The 19,180-nt window shown below is 49.6% G+C and overlaps 1 long non-coding RNA gene across 2 annotated transcripts; it reads right to left on the bottom strand.

Annotated features, from left to right (window-relative positions):
- Window positions 1–9,728: 9,728 nt before the first annotated feature.
- Window positions 9,729–18,737, bottom strand: LOC310882426. 2 transcript variants are annotated; one of them, XR_014572956.1, is made up of 3 exons: window positions 18,640–18,737; window positions 15,924–16,041; window positions 9,729–15,660 (listed from the first exon to the last, which is right to left on the bottom strand). It is a non-coding gene; the product is annotated as an uncharacterized lncRNA (long non-coding RNA). The 2 variants fall into 2 exon arrangements; XR_014572957.1 differs by having other exon boundaries at window positions 9,729–15,232.
- Window positions 18,738–19,180: the final 443 nt, after the last annotated feature.

The following is a 19,180-nucleotide window of genomic DNA, read 5'->3' as shown; positions in this document are numbered from 1 at the left end:
TTTTTCAGTTTAGATGCTGAGACACATCGGGAAAGGGACAGAGGGTGGGATGGGGAGAGGGGGCAGTGGGAGCAAAGGGTCTCCCCCTCCCTCCACCCAGCTGGGCCGCCCCTTCCAGCCCCACACCACCAGGCCTGAGCACCGTGGGGGCATGGGGCAAGCAGAGGGACAGTTGCTCTGCCCAGGGCAGCAGGTCAAGAGGAAGAAGAAGTGGTGATGGCCCTTGTCGATTCAACCAGGTGTGGGCAAAGGGCTATTGGGTCACCCAGGCACATCCTGCTCTATCTGGAGCATCTCTCAGCTGTGATGGTGCGAATGCTTGGTTGGGCCCAACAGCCCTGCCTGTGCTTCCATCATACTTCTCACAGTTTAGGTGACCAGAAGAAGGGAAAGGGTTAAAAACGGAGTAATTAATATAAGAAGACTGTTCATTATTATGAGACGTCTGTGTATCATTAAATTTCATTTGAGCTTTAATTAGACATATTTTTTTTTTCATATAAAAGTCTTTGTTGTGTCAATTAGTTGATTGACTATCATCTGGTTTCTGGGTTAGTGAAACCTGATCCGTTGTGAATGAATTTGTTTATCAGGGAAAAGGGACCAGGGGATGGAAAAAAATTCAATTAAATGTCAATGTGTGGAGTGACAAGCAGTATTCGATAGGGCTTTTAGTTTAATTGCTTGTATTTCATTAAGAGATTTATTTATCAAGAGAATTCTTCATTTTCAAAAGATCTTGAACAATTTCTTGTTTGCTTCTGGCTTCTTAGGTGCTCTTGTATTATTCCAAAAGCATAGAGATCTCTCTTTTAATTAGGAAGAGTACTTTATTGTGACATGTCCTGAGACTGCCACTTCACTGACATGCAGTGGGAGCCTTTTGATGAGATCCACATGCAAATTGCTGAGGACAGGGTGTACCCCTGCAGCATTGAAAGGTTATCGTTGAAGATCTGCCACTCCCTCTGCTGTTCCGCAGCCCGCGACCACGCTGAAAATAGCGTGTTAATCCTGAAAGTTTATGTGAGGAGAAAATTATTTAGCTCCCAGCCCTCAGAACATTTTGGAAGATCTGTTTTAAATCTTCGAAAGGCTGTAAATCCCTTTGGGAGGGATGGTTTTCATTTGTGTTTTATTTGGATTCCAGCTCATCACTTGCGGTTGACAAATAAAAATGAAATAGCTTTTGGTAGGGGGCTGGCAGGCACCCTCCCAAGGCAATGTGCTTGGTTTCGTTGCACAGAGGCATAGCCTGCAGTATGTGCACTCACACTGGAATAAAGTGCTGAGAGCACTGAAGTTTATTTTGATACCTTTCTGTTTATTTCTAATCCAGCCTAAAAACTACGAGTAGAAAAGCATGCAGCTGACTTGTTTGAGAGATGGCATCAGGCTTCCAACAAATTTTCCAAAATGTTAAACGAGTGGTTATTTTCCTGGATGTCCAGGGAAACTGCAAGAGCCGTCCCTGTGTGCAGAGCTCGCCTGCAGGAGGCATGGTGGGATGCTGCTGGAAGGACACGAGCTGTGGTGGCAGAGGACCTCCAGCAGGCCCTTATAAGCCTCGCTGCTGAGCCAGGTATGAGCTAGCTCAGAGCAGAGGTGCCCGTGGATCAACCGTTTGCTGCTTTCTGAGGCTGCAGTGCAGTTTTCTGGCTACTGCAACTCTTCTGCTTGCATCATCTCATGTGAATATTGGGGGGTCTTTGTCCACTCACCCACAATTGCTCCAAGGGCCCAGGGTTACCTTGTAGAGCACAAGGGATGGGATCCCAGAGGGGATGCTCTACTGGATGTAGAACAATGGGGCCAACAGCTTTTGTGACAAGAAATACTTTTTTGGCCTGGGTATAGGTAATTGCCAGGCCAAACAATCAATCTAGTGGGTCTGGAGGAGAACTGGAGCAAAGGAGCACCATGACACCAGCTCCTGTCTTCTGCTTCTCCAGGAAACCCTGTTGTGTGTCACATTGGTGAGCCGACCAAGATCCACCTTAACACTAGCTTTGTTCTGTGCCCTTGGGAGATTTCCTTTTGAGACAGCCTGGGAGCAGAGAGGCTCTCTCCATGGATTTGCTCAGTGCCCAGCAGAAATCCTGGCAGGGCCTCTGGGAGCGTCTGTATGATAAGTGGCTCTAATGAGTACTAATTACACCCACTGCATGGGTGATCAAGCTCTTTTCTGAAACACGTCAGTACAGTTCAGCATTTTCTGCCATGTCTGTATTCTGTGCCCCCATTTGCTCAGAAAGTACAGCCAGGACAGGTCTGTTCTCAGAAGCTCATTTCTCCTATTCTGTGATGAGAACCCACTTTCAAGGAGTTCAGATAATAAGTTGGTAGGCCACACATGAAGCAACTGGCAATTACATCCTCCCTGAACATTTTGTCTGCAATGCTACACCAGCATTATGACAGCAATTGGGAAGCCTGGGCTGCTAAATGAGCAAAAAAGAACAGCAGGACACCAAGAAATGCTCCAGGTTGTTCTCTTCTGGGGAAGCTTTATAAATGTCCTTGGAGAGGCCTCAGGTTCAGCCAGGGCAGAGCTGACATGGGTGAAGAGGCTGTATTTCACCTAAAGCTACCAAGGAAGGAAAAGTGAGCAAAGACCAGCCTTTCCAAGGCTTAGTAGCAGCAGAAGAGGAAGAGGAAGGTGTGTGATGTTTGGGAATGGCTATGAAGAATTCTGCCCTGCCTGATGCTGGACAAGAGCTTTAGAAGAGCAAAGGGAGCATGCTGTGAACATCACACACCTCCATCAGATGCTCCTCCATACTTCCAGCTGGGATGAGCTCAGAAAACTTTGACTATTTTGAAAGATGAAGGAAGCAGCTTTTGGTCATTCAAGTCTTTTGGTCTGGCCCTGCTCAGCATCTCCTCTGCTAGGAGGACGTGCCCATACCAGGCTCCTGGGAGGGGTCCCTTCAGACCTTGCTCATGCCATCAGTTTTAGGGTCTCCCTGGGCAGGGGAAGGAGGGACCGTGTCCCACAGATAACCTACTGGGTGTCCTCACCCTGTCCTTTGCTCCACAGGAGCTCCATGGAGCTGTCCCCTGCCATCGTGGCTGCAAGCCCGCAGTGGGGGCGAGGGCTGGGAGGTGCTGCAGGAAGCTCTTCAGCGTGCAGAGCAGCCCCAGCCCGTCACAAAGGTTTTGTTTTCATCTCTAAGTAGCTGAAGTGCGTGTGCCTATCAGTAAATCTCCATCATCCCAACTGCAGTGTGTTTCCTCAGATAAGGGTGCTGCGTGATGGCAATTATGTTTTCATTTGTTGTGGGAAAAGTTAATACGCAGAGTGGCAGAAATGTTATTCATCCTCTGTTAATTATGAGCTACTTACTGGAGGGAATCATGCAAAAACAACAAAAAAAAAGTGTAATCAAATAAAATAAAGGGGAAGTGTGCCTCCGTGCTGGGTGGAATTAGCTCCTGCGATGCTCTGCCACCAATTATCGCTAGTAACACCGTGTGGCCCCGTGTGGGACCTCGTTGCAGCTGGGCAGCACCGTAACTCCCTGGGAAGATCCACGAGATCCTGCCGGTGGGCAGGCGCTGGGGACAGCACCAACACACCCCTGGGACCGGGCTTGCCCCAGCTCTGTCCCTGCATGTCCCAACGTGGGGCCGCACGTTGCTGAGGGGGAGCTGCAGGAGGGTCCCAGCAGAGCCCCAGCTGGATCCAGGAAATCTAGACGTTGCTTTTTCATTCACTTATTTATTTATTTTTCCACTTGGCTGTGATTTTCCCAGGAAAGATGCAGCAGGAAAGAAAAAGATGGGGTCAGTATTAGGGTTGCCACAGGGCTCCAGGCCCAGGAGTGGGGCCAGCTGGCCCTGTAGGCCCAGGGCCGGACACCCAGCCCAGCACCACAGCTCCCACATGGTCTAGCGGTTAGGATTCCTGGTTTTCACCCAGGCAGCCCGGGTTCGACTCCCGGTGTGGGAAACCCAACTATTTCATATTGCTGTGCCCATTTTGGGGCTTTGCAGGGTGAGGAAGACGCTGGCGTGACGGGGGCGATGGGCACAAGGTGCAGCAGGGGAAGCTGGCAGCAGGATTTTATCACCAGGCGGTGCTGAGGCGCTGGAAATGAGTCCCAGGGAAACGGGAGTCTCTGACCCCGGAGATACTCAGAACCCAGCTGAACAAGGCCCTGAGCGAGCTGTTCAAGATGGACATGCTTGGAGCAAGAGGTTGCAGAAGAGGCCTTCATAGCACACTTCTGACCCAGATTTTTATAAGATTCCCTCATTTCATGGCTTCAAGAGCCAGCCAGCAGCTACCCCCTTACAAGGGCTGTTCTCCCAGCCCTCGAGGTGACTTGTCCTAACACTACAAGGTCTTACCATGGCCAGGTGAACAGACACTGGAAAATAGAGGAGCTTCCAAATTTCCTTAAAGGAAATGTGACCATCGATCTGTGCCATATCAAATGAAAACTTCCTTCTGAGCTCACGCCGTTAGGTGTATGATAGAAGGGACACCACCTGCATTTTGCATCCCCTATATGTAAGTATAAAGGGACACGCTTTTACAGAGGTACCCACCTAACACCTCCGCAGGGTGTTATAAAACCTGGATTTCTCAGAGTTCAGTGTCACCCCCAAGTAACTTTGCTTTTGTCTCAGAAGCATTTGCAGCCAAGTTCCTCAGACCATAGCTGAGGACTCATCAGACCTAAAACCTTGTGAGCATGTTTGAGCCTTAAAATGGACACAAGCTGCAAACTGTGCCATTTGAGTCACTTGAATAATGACTAAATTCTTGATTACTTCCAGGAATGACCAGGAACAAAAAAAGAAGTGAGATCCGTCTTCTCAGCCCTCAGCTGTGATTTTTTTTGCTCAGCTCTGCTGCTGATACTGAGAGCAGATGCTTCCTTACTCTGCAGAAACGCAGCGTGTGAAACAGTATTTTAACAGCTTTATCTGATATTTTATATCTCACTGTCAAACATAGCAGTGATTCCACTTCTATTTGGGTAAGTAATCTGAAAAGAAGGCAGCAATAATCTCTCAGGAGAGCCAGGCACGGGACTAATTACTCCAGCTAGAGATTTGTAAAGACACATTTTCAGTGCTGGGATTTTATCATTCCACAGGGTAATTAAAAGACAGCCCTGTCAAAGGAAGTTTTGCAGTCTTAAATATTCTTTTTTCTCTATGAAGAATAACCCTTTCCAGGCCCAGCAGAGGGATGGCTTTATTTACCAGCAATGAAGGCTGCCCGTGATGTGTGCTCGGGTGCTTGCAGTGGCTCGGCAGAGCTGTGGCTGTTTCTGTGTCACCTCCCAGTGTCGGGCATGGGGAAGGAGGGATGCTTCTATCACCTATATATATTTCTATAATCTATTTATGACCCTGTAGTGGTCTCAGGTTGTGCCAGGTTGAGGGGGTTAGGTTGGATATTAGGAAGAATTTCTTCACAGGGAAGGTGGTCAAGCACTGGAAGGGGCTGTCCAGGGAAGTAAGTGGTGGAGTCCCCGTGCCTGGAAGTGTTTAAGGGACATGTGGATGTGGCACTACAGGACGTGGTTTAGTAATGGCTGGTGATCTTGGACGTTGATGGTTGGACTCGGTGATCTTGAAGGTCTTTTCCAACCTAGATGGTTCTGTGATTCTGCAGAGGGCTGTGAACTTGCTTGTTGGAGGCCAACACCCAGGCAGAAATTATCTGGCCACTTTGCTTGTGTGTGCTGATCAGATTGTAAAGTGCTATAATTTGGAGTCATGCATCAAGGACTGACCAGAGGCAGGATTTCTGCCTGAAATACGTTTCTTTGGTGAAGCACCTGCTGAAACCAGAACGGGGAAACCTCATTGTGGTGGCTTACGGCTCGGCCACCTCCTGAGCTGGGATCCACAGCCTGGGATCAGCAATGAGATCCCTGCAGGAGGGAAGGGGCTGCTGTGTGCTGCCACGCAGAGACGTTGCCCTTGGGCACCCTGGGGTGGGGAGGAGCCGGGCACAGGCTGAGCACGCTGTTGCTGCTCAGATCGCCCCTTCAGCCTGTGCCGGTGGGCTCTCTGCCCGACACCCACAGCCTTCTCCGCAGGCCAGGTCTGGGTTTTCCAGAAGGCATCAATGAGTCATTTACTCTCCTGGAGTACCTTGAAAATCCAAGTACGGGTGTTGCCTCCAGGTCTCTGTGAGCCCCTCCATGGGGTGCCTGTGCACAGAATGGCAATGATACAGGGTGGTCCGTGCAGATGCAGGCAGGAGGTGGCCTGCTGGGTCAGCCCAAGTCCTCTGCTTTGTGCCAGTGTCCCACGCAGCCCCTTTCTGCATTTTACTCCTTTAAAAAAATGTCTTTTAAGAGGGGTTCTGTGTCCAGTTCTAATTCTAATGAATTTAAGGGTTTGGTATTTAAGGAGTTAATTTTTAGAGAAACAAAAACTTCGGGACTGATTCAAGTGTCCTTGAGTAGAAAAGGAAAACACTGGCCATGGTCTGAGCACAAGGCGCTGCACCTGCACCTCCTCTCATTCCCAGCTCGTCCTTCCCGTCCCCGTTAGTGCCTTTTGATAGATACGGGGACCACGGATGTGACAAGACAGTGAGCCTGATGTGACATGTGTGATGAGAAAGAAATAGTATAAAAAACAATGGTATTGCAAAATTAGCATCTCCCAGCAGCCTGTTCCTTGGCATCATGCCGGTTTCCATCTTTATCTGGGTGTTGTTTAATTGCCTAATTGTTATACTTAATTTATTTATGTTTAACTTGCCGTGAGCATGTAGAAATGTAAATTTAGCATAAGGAGATCACTTAACAAAGGATTCCTTTTTAGGGAGGTTCACTTCTCGTATTGCAGCTTGCAAGTTTGCCTGGGATAGGAATTTTTCCTCCATTTCCTTCATTTTAGTCAGGCTGAGGAGCCTCAGTGCAAATGGCATTAAGCTACACAGCCATTTACTGTTTTTTTTTCTTTTTTTTTTTTCCCAAGTCAGTGTTTAGAAACTTTTTCATGTTTCTATGAGGACAATTCCTGATCCCCCTCTTTATCTGCTAGAGTTCTCTGATCAACGGGAACTTCATGCTAGAAATGGCCTAATTAAGGAAAATTAGCATTCTATCATGTAATACTGGCATTTAATCCTATATTCAGCCTGTTTAAAATATACTCCCTGCACATCCCTTCCTGTAAGTCTCTCATGCTATGCCAGCTCCACTCTGTTTTTATCTATAAGGAGTTGAGCTCGTACCTGTGACAGGTGCAGAGTGTGTTAAATCTTTTGATCATCACACACACCACTCATCCTCATGTCCTTTAATCTAAGCAATGCAAAGAAAATCCTATGCACTAGCTTTAGGCTTCTTCCATCTCCCCGAGTTTAAACAGGAGGCTCCGCAGCTCCAGATCAATGGACCTAAATTGTTTGTCTTTAACTTAGGTGGGTTTAAAGGAAAGCTGCTCAGCCCAGCTGTCTGGAGGTTCACAGGATGGGAAGGGCTGCATGCTGTCTAGTGAGGAGGGAATTGGAGTTATCTGTCTTTGAAACTTGGTTTGGTTTTTATAGCAGTCAAGTAATTAAATGGGGAAAAAAATCACAGCAAATCACTTACTGAGAGATCTTCCACAGCTTTCTTGTTGTCCTGAAGCTAATAGTGGAATTCTTTAACTTACCAATTGTTAAGAATTTCTGCAATCCACAAATGCGGTCGGGAATTTTTTTCTCTCTGGGAGTTATTCCCGGATAATTCACGTGGAATAGTCAATACTCAACTACTGCTATTGGTTCACATGGGTGGCGTGAGCCATCTGCCCGTTCCTGTCTGTAGCCCGGCTGATGCTGGTACCCAGCCAAGGAGGCGTGAGCAGCGGGAATCGGTTTTTGCCCTTTGATGCTTTCCTAGAGGCTCAAGCCCCTGGGCACCACCACACTGTCAGAAGAGCTTGAAGGGTTCCCAAAAGGGAGGTGCCGTCAGGTAGCATCATGCAATCATCTTATTTCTGCCCAAATAAATGTGCATGCACAGAAGATCTCCAGGAGCCCCCCTAGACTGCTGTAAAGGTGGCCCACTAATTAGTCTTATAGTTAACTGAAAATTACTTTGAAATATAAATATACTTCTGTGAGTGGGGAGAAACATGGGAGAAACATTTCTCACTATGGGACAAAAAAAAAATCATTTTCTAGCAAAAATAGGTGCCGTTCCCTTTAATGTTGCCATCAGGATGATACAAGGAAAAAAAAAGAAGAAAAAAAAAGCCCTCCATGCTATGCAAAATATCACAGAAACCTTTTTTCCATTACAGTGGTCACAGGCCATTTTGCTCTTCACTGGTGACAGGGGACCATTAGAACACAATCCCCGATGCCTGCATATCATAATGAAAATCATATTTCTTCCTGAACTGGTACATCAATTGTCTTTTTAGTAACCTGGGAAGTGCAGCTGTATGCAAACCAGGGAACGGTCCTTCACTCCTAATCTGTTCTCCTGCAAGATAAGTGATAACTTCTTAATGTAACTTTCCAGTCTGGTAAATAAGAAGTAGCTACAACATGATCCCGTGGTTTAAATAGAATCGTCTTCCTGAGACTTAGGAGCTGCTCCCTGGGCAGGAAAACTGATTTTGATGAAATCAGAGTGTTCCTCTCTGTCTCTTTCTTTCCCCGAAAGTCTGCAGGCACAGTCTGTGGGAACACACTGAACAGCCTGGCTCTGCACAAGTCCCCGTCCCGGTGTCCCAAACACATCAGTCAGCACGAGGGGAATTTCTGGTGGGTGTGCTGGCCGTGGAAGTGGCCGCCAGTCCCAGCTCTGTGCCTTGTGGGGTCTCCCGTGGGATGGGGACACCCTCCCAGCAGAGGGACAGGCCCCAGACCGAGAAACCAGGGGAAGAAATTCCCATCTGAGACATTTTATTGGGGGCAGCATCGCAGGCTGGCTTTGGAAAGGCTTTCCTCCTGGAGGGTTTTTCTTTATGCAGCTCTTTTTTAAACGCACCTTTAAAATAAAAATGTAAGATTTCTTTCTGCAAAAGCTGCTGTGCGGCTCCTGGCCGTGACCCGTGAGGTGTGCCAGCACCACCAGCAGGAGCTCCCCGAGGGCAATGGGGGCAAAGCAGCCTCAGCTCTAACAGCAGCTGCAGGCACCTGTCCCAGCCCAGGGACACACCGGGCTCCTGACGTCTGGGGCAGAAACTTTTCTTTAAATCCCTTTTTCAGGCAGCAGCACTAGGGAGGAGAGGACATCTGAGTGGCTCTGCCTTCTCTCTTCCTTTCCCCCCCTCTCGCTCACGTGCACAGGGAAGCTCGAGGAACCAATGACCCAATCTGCTGCTGGATTGCCCAAGACTCTAATGAAAGCGCAGTTTATTTAGCATCATCTGCACCACATCTCCAGCGACACGGCAGGGCCTGAGCAATAACAGGCCTGGAAGCAGAGCGCGGGGAGGAGAGTGGCACCAGCGCAGGAGCCATCCCTGCTCCAAAAATGTACGGTTTCAGTTCCTGCTTTAATTAGAATTTATTTTAAGCGGGTTTGCATCAACTAATGAAACAACTGGCATTGATGAACTGCTGCCGGGCAGGCTCGAGTGGGTTTTAATCTCCAACCAGCAGCTAGTGTGAGGGGAGCCCGAGGAAAGTCTATTAGAGATAGACATCAATTCAAAATCACTCGTCTTAAGGCAGCGTTGACGCAGAGGGTGCAGAATACAGAACTGGGTCATTAAATAGCCAATCCAGATTCATTGTTCAGCCCTAAAAATGAAATGATATTGTGGTCAGCTTGTTGCGGTAGCTGCTGAAAGGGGATATTTCTTCCTGGGTCATCACACCTCCACAGTTCGTGCTGTGTTTGGGGAGGAGTTTTGGAGACCTGTGGCAAAGGGCCCCCCACCAGCAGCCCAGGGAAGTCGTGCCCAAAGGAGAAGTGAAAATGCCATCCTGCTGGTGGGGAAACTGAGGCACAGCAAAGCCTTGCCAAACCCTTGTGGGTAACCCATCCACAGCTCATCACAGGAGTAAACCTGGCGGTCCTGAGGGTTGCTCCTGCAGGCCAGCACCTGTGGGATCCTTCGCCCTTCAGCAGCCATATGGCTGTGCTCTTAGTCATATGGTCTGAATTTTTGGGTAAGCCTCCCGGTGCCAGGAGTTGGACTCGATGATCCTCGTGGGTCCCTTCCAACTCAGGATATTCTGTGATTCCAGCCTCAGGTCCTTAATCCCAGCTATTAGGAAGCGGCTGGTAGTCCTGTGCTCTGCAAGGGGCCCCGAAGGGCATTTGTCAGACCTGAAACTCACCGTGCCCTGGGTGTGGGCTGGCGGTGGCCTGATGTGGGACTCGGCTATGAAATAGCCGAGGGGACGATTTAGGGGGCGAGCACCTAAACCGCCTTTAGCTGATCACTAAATTGCCATTTCCCCTTCGCTTTCCACTGCGGCTTGGGCTGAAACCACCCCCAGTGCCCCTGGAGCCGGGTCCCAGAGGGGCCGGCCAAGGTCTCCCCTGGGCTCCCGGGGGAAGAGGCCGGTGCCAGTGGGTCCTGGCGCCCTCTCTGCAGGGCTGGGGGCAGCAGCTGTCCTGTCCCGCAGGGCTGGGGGCAGCAGCCCCCTCCCCAGGCTGGGCTGCTCCCCACAGGGGGTGCCGGAGCTGGGGGTCCTGCTCCCGTGGCAGACCCAGGCAGAGGTGGGGCAGGGAGGCAGGTCACCCAAGGGACGCTTGGCAGAGGGGAATTTGTTTTCACCTCTTTCCTTTAAAAAGCAAGGGAAAGCAAAGCAAAGCAAACCAAAACAAGCTAGGAAATTACAGGCGTGCTTTTGGAATGAGACAGTAGCTCAGGGTCATCTGTGTTTATTTCCAATGTTTTATCTTATTTCCTCGTTCGCTTTTTCAAAGTGAGGTGGGTTTTTTTTCTTTCTTTTTTCTTTTTCTTTTTTTTTTTTTCTCCTTCCATTCAGTCTGCATGCCCAGCAGCCTGGGCTTGCAAAGGGAACCCGGAGCTACCAGAAACAACCCAGGACTGCCCAGCAGACACACTCCTCCTTCCCCACGAGTGTCCCCCTCCTCCCCTGGCCACTTGCACAATGGCTTTTCCTTTCACCACTTACGGGCCTGGAAAACACATCCCGCAGTATTTGGGAGCACCCCGGTGACCCCACAGCCCCCGCTGTCCTGCTCCCTCTCTGAGAAGCCACTTTGGAGGGGAAAAGAGTTGGGTGTTATTTTATTATTATTATTATTTTTCATCAGGGGAAAACATATGTTATATGTTTATTTCTTTTCTTTTCTTTCTTTCTTTCTTTCTTTCTTTCTTTCTTTCTTTCTTTCTTTCTTTCTTTCTTCCCCCTTTTTTTTTTTTTGGAATGAAATGGAGTTTTTTGATATATTGAATATATTTAATATTCAAATACTGTGAATTTGCAGGACAGAGCAGACAGAGACTGCCTCTTGCGATAAGAGACATTATTACTGTTGTGAAGAATTCCTTTAAGATTCCATCTTAATCGTTCTGCTATTGAAATGGAAGAATAAAGTAATAAAATTAGATGTTTTGAAAAGACTTGATTAAAAAAGTAATTATCCCACTGGCTTGTGGGCTCCCACTTCCTGCCGGATTCCTCCATCTCCCCTGGCTCTGTCTGCTCGTGGCTGGGCATCTCCAACCCACATCACCTTCTTCCCCTGGCCGAACTTTGGGGCTGTTTTGGGGCTGCTCATCTGATGTCCCTGTCCACAGCCTGGGCACCCCCTGCACCCTTTACCTCCCTCTCCAGCTGAGGTGTCCCTGCCCAGGCTGTCCCCCAGCCCGCTGCAGGTGCCGTCCCCTCACCGTGGCCAAGGTAGGCAGGGGACACAGGACAATGCCCCAAGCCTGGGAGCATCCTCCCTGGGATGGCTGCGAGCTGCCGTCCCTCCCAGAGCCTCGCAGCTGTGGCTGTGGAGCTCATTCATCCCGCATTTCTAATGGGGAAACGCAGATGGTGACAGCTGAGTGCAAAATGCATCTATTAAAATCTGCTGCTGATTGTTTCTCATAATGGGCTTTGGGTCCTTTGAAGAATGCTGCGGAGGAGGCACGTCCTCATCTGGGGATACAGCAGGTTACGGAGACTTGCGCCTGGGTCTGCCTTTGTCTCTTGCCCACTTCTGGCCATTTGCTGACCATCACTGAGGATTTTTGTAGTAGAATAACTGGGGCTCCATCTCCACAGGGATGGGAGTTACTGATGCTCGGTTCCCCAAACGGAGAAGTGGGGCTGTGCTGGGAGGACACCCTTCCCCAGAGAAGGGCAAGCTCTTCTCAAGGCCACCCTTCAAACAGATGGAGGCTGCCGAGGTGAGGTGCTGGGGCACGGCGAAAAGAGAAAACAGGCAGCAAAAAGTTGCTGTTGGAGACCTGCGGTGCTGAGAAGCCGGCTCTCCCTGCTGAAAGCCTGACAGAAGGGGAGGAAATCCTCCACGCCCTCCCACCGCCCACAGGTGAGACCAGACCCCGTGGGGGACCAGATGGACAACCTGTCAGGCATGGAGAACACCCGAATGTCCCTGTGTGTCAGAGCTGACAGCACGCCGGAGTCCCTGTGACCGGACCGGGACGTCCCGGCCGCCCTGCACGCCGCCAGCCCCACCGCGGGGCTCTGCCTGCAGCCCGGCAGCGCCGCACGGCCCCGAACCCCTGCACCGCATGCTCTGCTCCCTGCCTCCGGCCACGGAAACCATGGCATCGCTGGGGGAGGTCTCGGAGCTGGCAAGGTGCCTCCCCAGCGGGAGGCTCAGCAAAGCTCCCACCGCTCTGGCAGTGACCCTGTAATGAAGCGGTGCAGAAGACGCTGCTCCCGGCCAGCTCCCCGGGTGCTTACATTTCAGTTTGGGCTACATCCAGCTCTAGGAAATCCATTAATTACACTTCATACAGTGGCATTTACTGACAAACGAAAGATTTCATTAAGTCCTACTGCTTCCTGAAGCACGGCAAGACCTCGGAGAAGCTCCCCCGGGCCTTGGCCCTGGTTATTTAAGCAGCGGTGTGGTGCCTCCTCATGACATCCCTCCTCACCGGCGGGCAGGATTTAACCACTGATCTTTCATCACAGCCATCCAGCTCAGCCCCAGGCAGAAGGCAGGGCTGGATCTGGCCATGCACCTGGCTTTTGTTCCGTGCAGGACACCAGGAGCCGGCTCACTTCCAGGGAGAGATAAGAGACGTATTAAACTTTCATGAAAACACGGCTGTGATGAAGGCAGGACACGAGCTGTTCCCTGCGGTGGCTCAGGAGGACTCTCCGGGAACCGGCCTCGCAGCACAAGGACCAGGCAGAGACGCAAGGTAGGGCAGCCTCCTGACGAGGCTCTGGTCATTCTGCTGCAAGCTTGGACACCAAGGGGTAAGGGAGTGTTCAGCGCTGCTTTATCAGCCAGTCCTTCTTTCAGGGACCTGGTGTCTCCATAAGGCCCATTCCAAGCTTTTATCCCCAAGCAGGAGGACTGCTATGGGAACAACCAAGCTGGGGCTAAAGCCCAGAAATCTTGGAAATTTGCTGGCACTGCTCATTGCTCCAGCAGGCTCCAGGCCTGGGAGTCCTCCCCAGCTCCCAGACTGCCACCCCCTTCCCTGCAGACCCTATGCACCCTCTCCTCCGTCCGAACCCATGGTCAGGCTGGGAAAGGACATCCCCGTCTCATGCTCTGGGCACACTTTCCTGCAAATATCTTTAACAACTATATGGTGGCTGCTCAGGCGGAAAAGCATCACAGCTGACACTTTTTGTGACTTCTACATCAGCACTTGGCCTTAGGAATGAATGCTGTTTCCTCTGCTCCTCCTGTGATGTGGTGGCCAGCACCAGGTGGTTCAGCAGCTTCCCAGGGCCGTGTTTTTTTTTGGTGTGGGAACGGCTGGAAGCAAGATCCAAGGGTAAGGTAGGTATGGCTGCTCTGCCCTCTGCTAAGCCCCATCAGAGATGTCCTGGGGTTAGCACCATCCTGCAGCTACCCGATGGTATTACTAGAGACAGAAATGTCCTGACCTCTGGCTACCTGACTCCAGGCTGACAGAGACTTCATGGGGCCCAGTAATGGTTAGGTGAGATTTTCTTCTCCCCCGGTTTTACCTGAGTCACCTCCAAGCCTGGACGTGAGGGACAGACTGTCCCACGTTGACATCTTCCTCAGTAGGGTGGCAGTGAGCAGTTCGTGACCCTGATGAGTAACACAAAGTCTACAGGAGCAGGTTGAGATCCATCGGAGCTTGGCTCCACGAGGAGGATGTTTTCCAGGATGGGATCCTCATGTCCTTTCTTCCCCTGCTTCTCCCCAGAGGCTGCGCTGCCCTCTGCCTCTGGCAGGGATGCGAGGTGGTGGGATGTACAAATACCTGCCGAGCATTACACCTGAGCAGCCTGTGTTTGAAGCAGCATCCACAGCAACTTTGAACTGCCAACGACCAAACCATCTTCAGACCCTTTCATTTGGAGCAATTTTCCAGATTTTTCACTGCCCAGAAAGGCTTCTGTCAGCCCTGCGCCCATCCCCTTCCCGGGGTCCCACCACACCTGGCTTGCCCCAAGCACAACTCATCTCACATCTTCCTGGCTTCATTCACTCCTTGCCCTCCCCAGCAGGGATGCTGGCAAGAATAAGGCTGTCCTTGGGGTGCTGGGCAGGGGCTTGGCTTCCCGGACCACTTCGTCAGCATCCTCAGCGACACCGTGATGCCACATGAGGCCTGAGAGACAGGCAGGAGGCAGGAGGCTTGGTGTGAAGGTGCCCAGAGGAGAGATTTGGCAGAGGTGGGAATGGAGGAGTCAGGGCAGGAGGGTTGGGCTGGACCTTGGTCACCGCAGAGCCAGGGTGATGGGTCATGGATGCATGGTCCTGGGGCACATTTGGGCTAGGGACTAGATGTGGAGGAGATGACATGTTCTGTTTGGTGGTTGCAGCTCAATGCATCTCCAGAAGGACCAACAGGGACAAGAGCAGCACGATTGCAATAAATGAATGTGGGAAATGAGGCTGCCTGCGGTACAGCTGACCAGCAACTTCCACACGAAGCAGCAGAGCCATAGCAAAACCTCCACGAGCTCCTGCACCAGCATCCGAGGTCTGCTGTTAAAATTGGTGCCCAGACTGCTTGGCATCCACACCAGTCCCCCTTGAACGGGCATCGAGCAGCCATGGTTGAGGGAGGATACCCACGAAACGTGGTCATGCTGTGTTACCAGCATTATGGGAATGACACAGCAGGGAACCAGGGTAGGTGGGAGGGTGGCCTGTAAAAAACATGCATTAAAATGCTAGGTGAAAAGAGTAGCCCTAGAGAATCCCTGTGGGTGGAAAACCTGAGCCCTAGCAATAAAAATGTGCTGCAGGACTGCACTACGGTCACAACGGTGGTGAGGAAACAAGAAGTGGGCTGAGAAAAGCTGCAAATTTAGGCCAGGCAGCGACAGTGGGAAATGTCAGCTACCCACACACCGACCATGTCAGTGCCTCATTGGGTCCAAAGGAAGAGATTGCACTTTGGGACGTGATAGAAACTGTGTCCTAGGGCAGGCAGCCCTATGACCTGCGAGGAGCCATGCTGGGCTGATTTTGGTCTGGACTCACCGTGTACCTGTGGGACATCCCTCTTGCATGGGTGACCACAGCTCGGTCAGGCTTGGCGTGTTAGAAACCACCATGCTATGTGGATGTTCAGCTTTGGAAAGAGAATTATGTAAAAATGAGGTAAATTGGCTAAAGGAGCAGTGCAGAGAGCAAGAAGGAGCAGAGTGGTGCAAGGGGAATTCGGTAAAGCAGGTGGGAGCTTAGTGTTAAAACAAGAGAAAACAGCTTCCCACAGCAAACAGTGAGGTTTTGGAGCTGCCTGCCTCATGAAGGCAGGTGATATCAATAGGGTCAAAAGGGGCTGACATGAATTCATGGCCGCCAAGTCACACGAAAAAAGTAACAGTTACCTACCAGATTTATAGAGCCAAACAGTGGGCAGATGTTCTCCTGGTGAGGGTGGGGAGGGCTTGGTAAATCCAGAGGAGCTGCACAAAGTGCCCCAAGCGCAGAATTTGCAACCTTATCTCTGCTGTTAAATAAAACAAAGCAAAACAAAACAGCAAAGGAGAAAGCAATCCTCTCCCCTCTCTCCACTCTCCCGTTTGTCACCAAAGGCCTCATTAGCCACGCAGGCTCCCGAGGCGCTCGTTAAAACCTCGGGGCTCCAGGAGCGGGTCCCTGGGTGTCTGTGGGCATCCGGTGCCACCAGCGCAGGTCCCCAAGGGTCCTACCCATCCCCTGTGTCAATGTAAAAATGGCATTCCTTGTGCTTCCCCAGTCTTGGCAGACTGGCCCCGACACTTTGTCCCTCCTCAGTTCCTTCTCTTCCTCCCTGCAAAAACTACAGCGATAACGAAGCCTCAGTCCTTCAGCCCCAGCCTTTCCATGCATGCTTGCAGGGCTCTGACAGTAAAAAATGGTCTTTTACGTGCTGCAGAAGTTCATAACGTTCCAGTGTTGATAGGAATTGAGTGCAAAAGAAATAAAATCAATAAAATATTCAAAGCTTTCACATTATAAGCTCGAGCAAAACTTTTTACCAAATGTTTACTGTATAATAAATTCTATTAAAAAGCCCAAGCTTGCATGGTGAAGAGGGGTGGAACATTGTCACTTTAATTGCAATGGCATAAATATTTGATATTCAGTAAATTAGATCTGTAGCTCTGAAAACATTCTTGCAAATGGATTTTTACCTGTAGCACAGTGCCATTAGCAGGAGAAAGTCAACACAGCTCCAGGGCCTGTAATTAACTCAACCCAAGCAGAACTAAACATTTTTGACAGTTTTCCTGGTCTGGAATTAACTGTCATAGCAGAGAATGAAAGGAAGTGCATTGTCACATTATGTTTACGTAAAGTCTGTAAAATGCTGTGTTTTGTATTTTTGTTTTGTTAAGTCTGGGTTTCATGCCCCATTATTTTGTTCATCATTAGAGACATGCTTAAAAACAACTAATGATGTATTTTATATCCTCAGACTAGTAGCGAAGCCTTCCAAAAAAAGGGGGAAGACATTAGCCGTAATTCAATTTTTTTTTTCTTCTCTATAATGAAGCATGGTACACTGTGTACTGGTATAAATCATAATGCTGTGACATTTGAAGACATTAGAAACTCTGGTTTTCCTATCTGATTCAAGGTTCCTAGATAATAAGCAGTTGTCTAGCCCATGTCTGTCTATTTTACTGGGGATGGGGGAAGGCATTATGTATGTGTTTTTTTTCCTCTTCTTTTCTTTTCTTCCTTTTTGTGTGTGTGTGTATTTACAAAAATAACTGTCACTCTACTGAAATGCAAACCCTTGAGGGCAAATCTACTTAATGCTTCCCTGAAAGCTACTTATTGTCCAGAAGCTCAGAGAAAATCTGTACAGCAGTAATTGAAGGGATGTGTTGAGCTTTCTGACATTTTGTCCTAGAAATTATCTTACCTGAAAAAGAAAAGGATGTTTAGCAAGAGAGCTCCCATGCAATTTGGAAATGTAAGGATACTCATAAACAAGCTGATTAAAATAGATATAGCTTGCTACATCTACAGTAATAACTTGGGCAAACGTGATAGCTTACATTAAAAGGGAAAAACCAACCTGTTTGGATGGTAAATGTATGTCTTTTGCTGAAAGCGGGGATTGTGTTATAACCTTGTCTGCTTCCTGACATATCGAGAAGACAAGCAAATAAGGAAACAAAAATGTCATGATATTTTTTTCCTAAAGATTGTCAGATAGAGAGAAAGAAAAAATCAAGGCAAAATTAACACTGCTCTCAGGTTCTGTCTGTGCTGTTCTGCCTCGACGCTCCCCTAAACTAAAAGCTTTTATTTTGAATTTCTGAATATCTCAGGGAAAGAAGAGAAACCCCTCTTTTCCCAAGATACATCATGCAAGAAATGACCTCAGCTAGATGTAATTTTTATTTTGCAATCCATTTCAGCATAGAAGTCCCTCTTGTTTTCCTACACCGGTGCTGGTCGCAGAAGGGATTTTAATGGTCTCTAATCAGCGTGCGGTTGCCTGCTCACTTCGGTCTCCTATTATGGCAGTTTCTACATCTTCATCCATAGCCAGAAACACTTTTTTGACGAGCAAGCAACATTTTCATTGAGAGAGAGAGAAAGGGAAGAAAGGCAGGAAGGCAGCCTCTGGAAGAGGGGGATCTGTGCAAAACCCCTTCTGCCAGGAGCTTTCTAATCACAACAGGAAAGGGACCCTAGCGCGGGGAATAAACAAGCGCCAGCAGATGAGAGTTTAACTGCTCTTGACAATCAGAGGCTCGGTTTCAAGTGACTTCGTTCAGGTTAGAAATTGCAGCCTCTGCCACGAGGAATATTAAATGTTTTTATCTGTATCTGCACATGGACCAGGCACGGTGCAGTGCTGATGCTCGATGGGCACCGATGCGCCCAGTGGGACCCCCGGGGGCTGTGCAGCTGCCCAAGGGCGCTCAGCCCCTGGCAGGACCACAGCCCTTACCAGCAGGGCTTTCTGCTGCTGCGGATCTTCTGACTGAATTAAGCAAATTACGGTGCACTGTGTCTTCGCTAAATTAATTAGCTCAATTAGGCTGGGAGGGAGGGAGAGGCGTGCATGCATGTTTCTTCTCTCTCTCCCTCTCCGATTGCTTACCTGCTCCTGGAGGCCCTGAGGGTATGAGGAGCACACGCCAGCTTGTCGCTGTCCCCCACAGGACGGTCACCTCCGAGGCATGGCCACCCGCTGTCCCCAGCTGTCCTCCCCCACCAGAAGGGGGCTCAGGGCCCCCTCCTCAGCCCCATGCTGGGGCAGCGCCGAGGTCCAGCCCCTGCCCCACTCCTCGCCCCAGCCGCTGCAGGAAAACGCCCCAGGAAGCTGCTGCACCAAAGGCTCCCGTTTCTCATCGTGGGCTCGATAAAGGATTCAGCACATGGAGGACAAACCCAGTTCTGATTTATTGGTAGCAGCTAAACGGTAAAAGACAGCGCAAGGTCCATCAATACTGCTTAGCAGTAAAACCCGGTGTAATCCGCTGCATGGCAAAATAATCAAGAATGTCACTTTTCATAGGGTTCATCAGAAACAATAAGACATTTCACAAACAATCCTCGCCCAGCATTAATGATCAGATGTAAAGAGGCCTGAGTGCAATTACTAAAGAAAACAATTATATGTCAGCAGATATATTCATCTT

The sequence above is a fragment of the Anser anser genome (assembly GCF_964211835.1).
Source record: "Anser anser genome assembly, chromosome: 16".
Taxonomy (NCBI): Eukaryota; Metazoa; Chordata; class Aves; order Anseriformes; family Anatidae; genus Anser; species Anser anser.
This window is presented reverse-complemented; position numbering and strand designations above follow the sequence as displayed.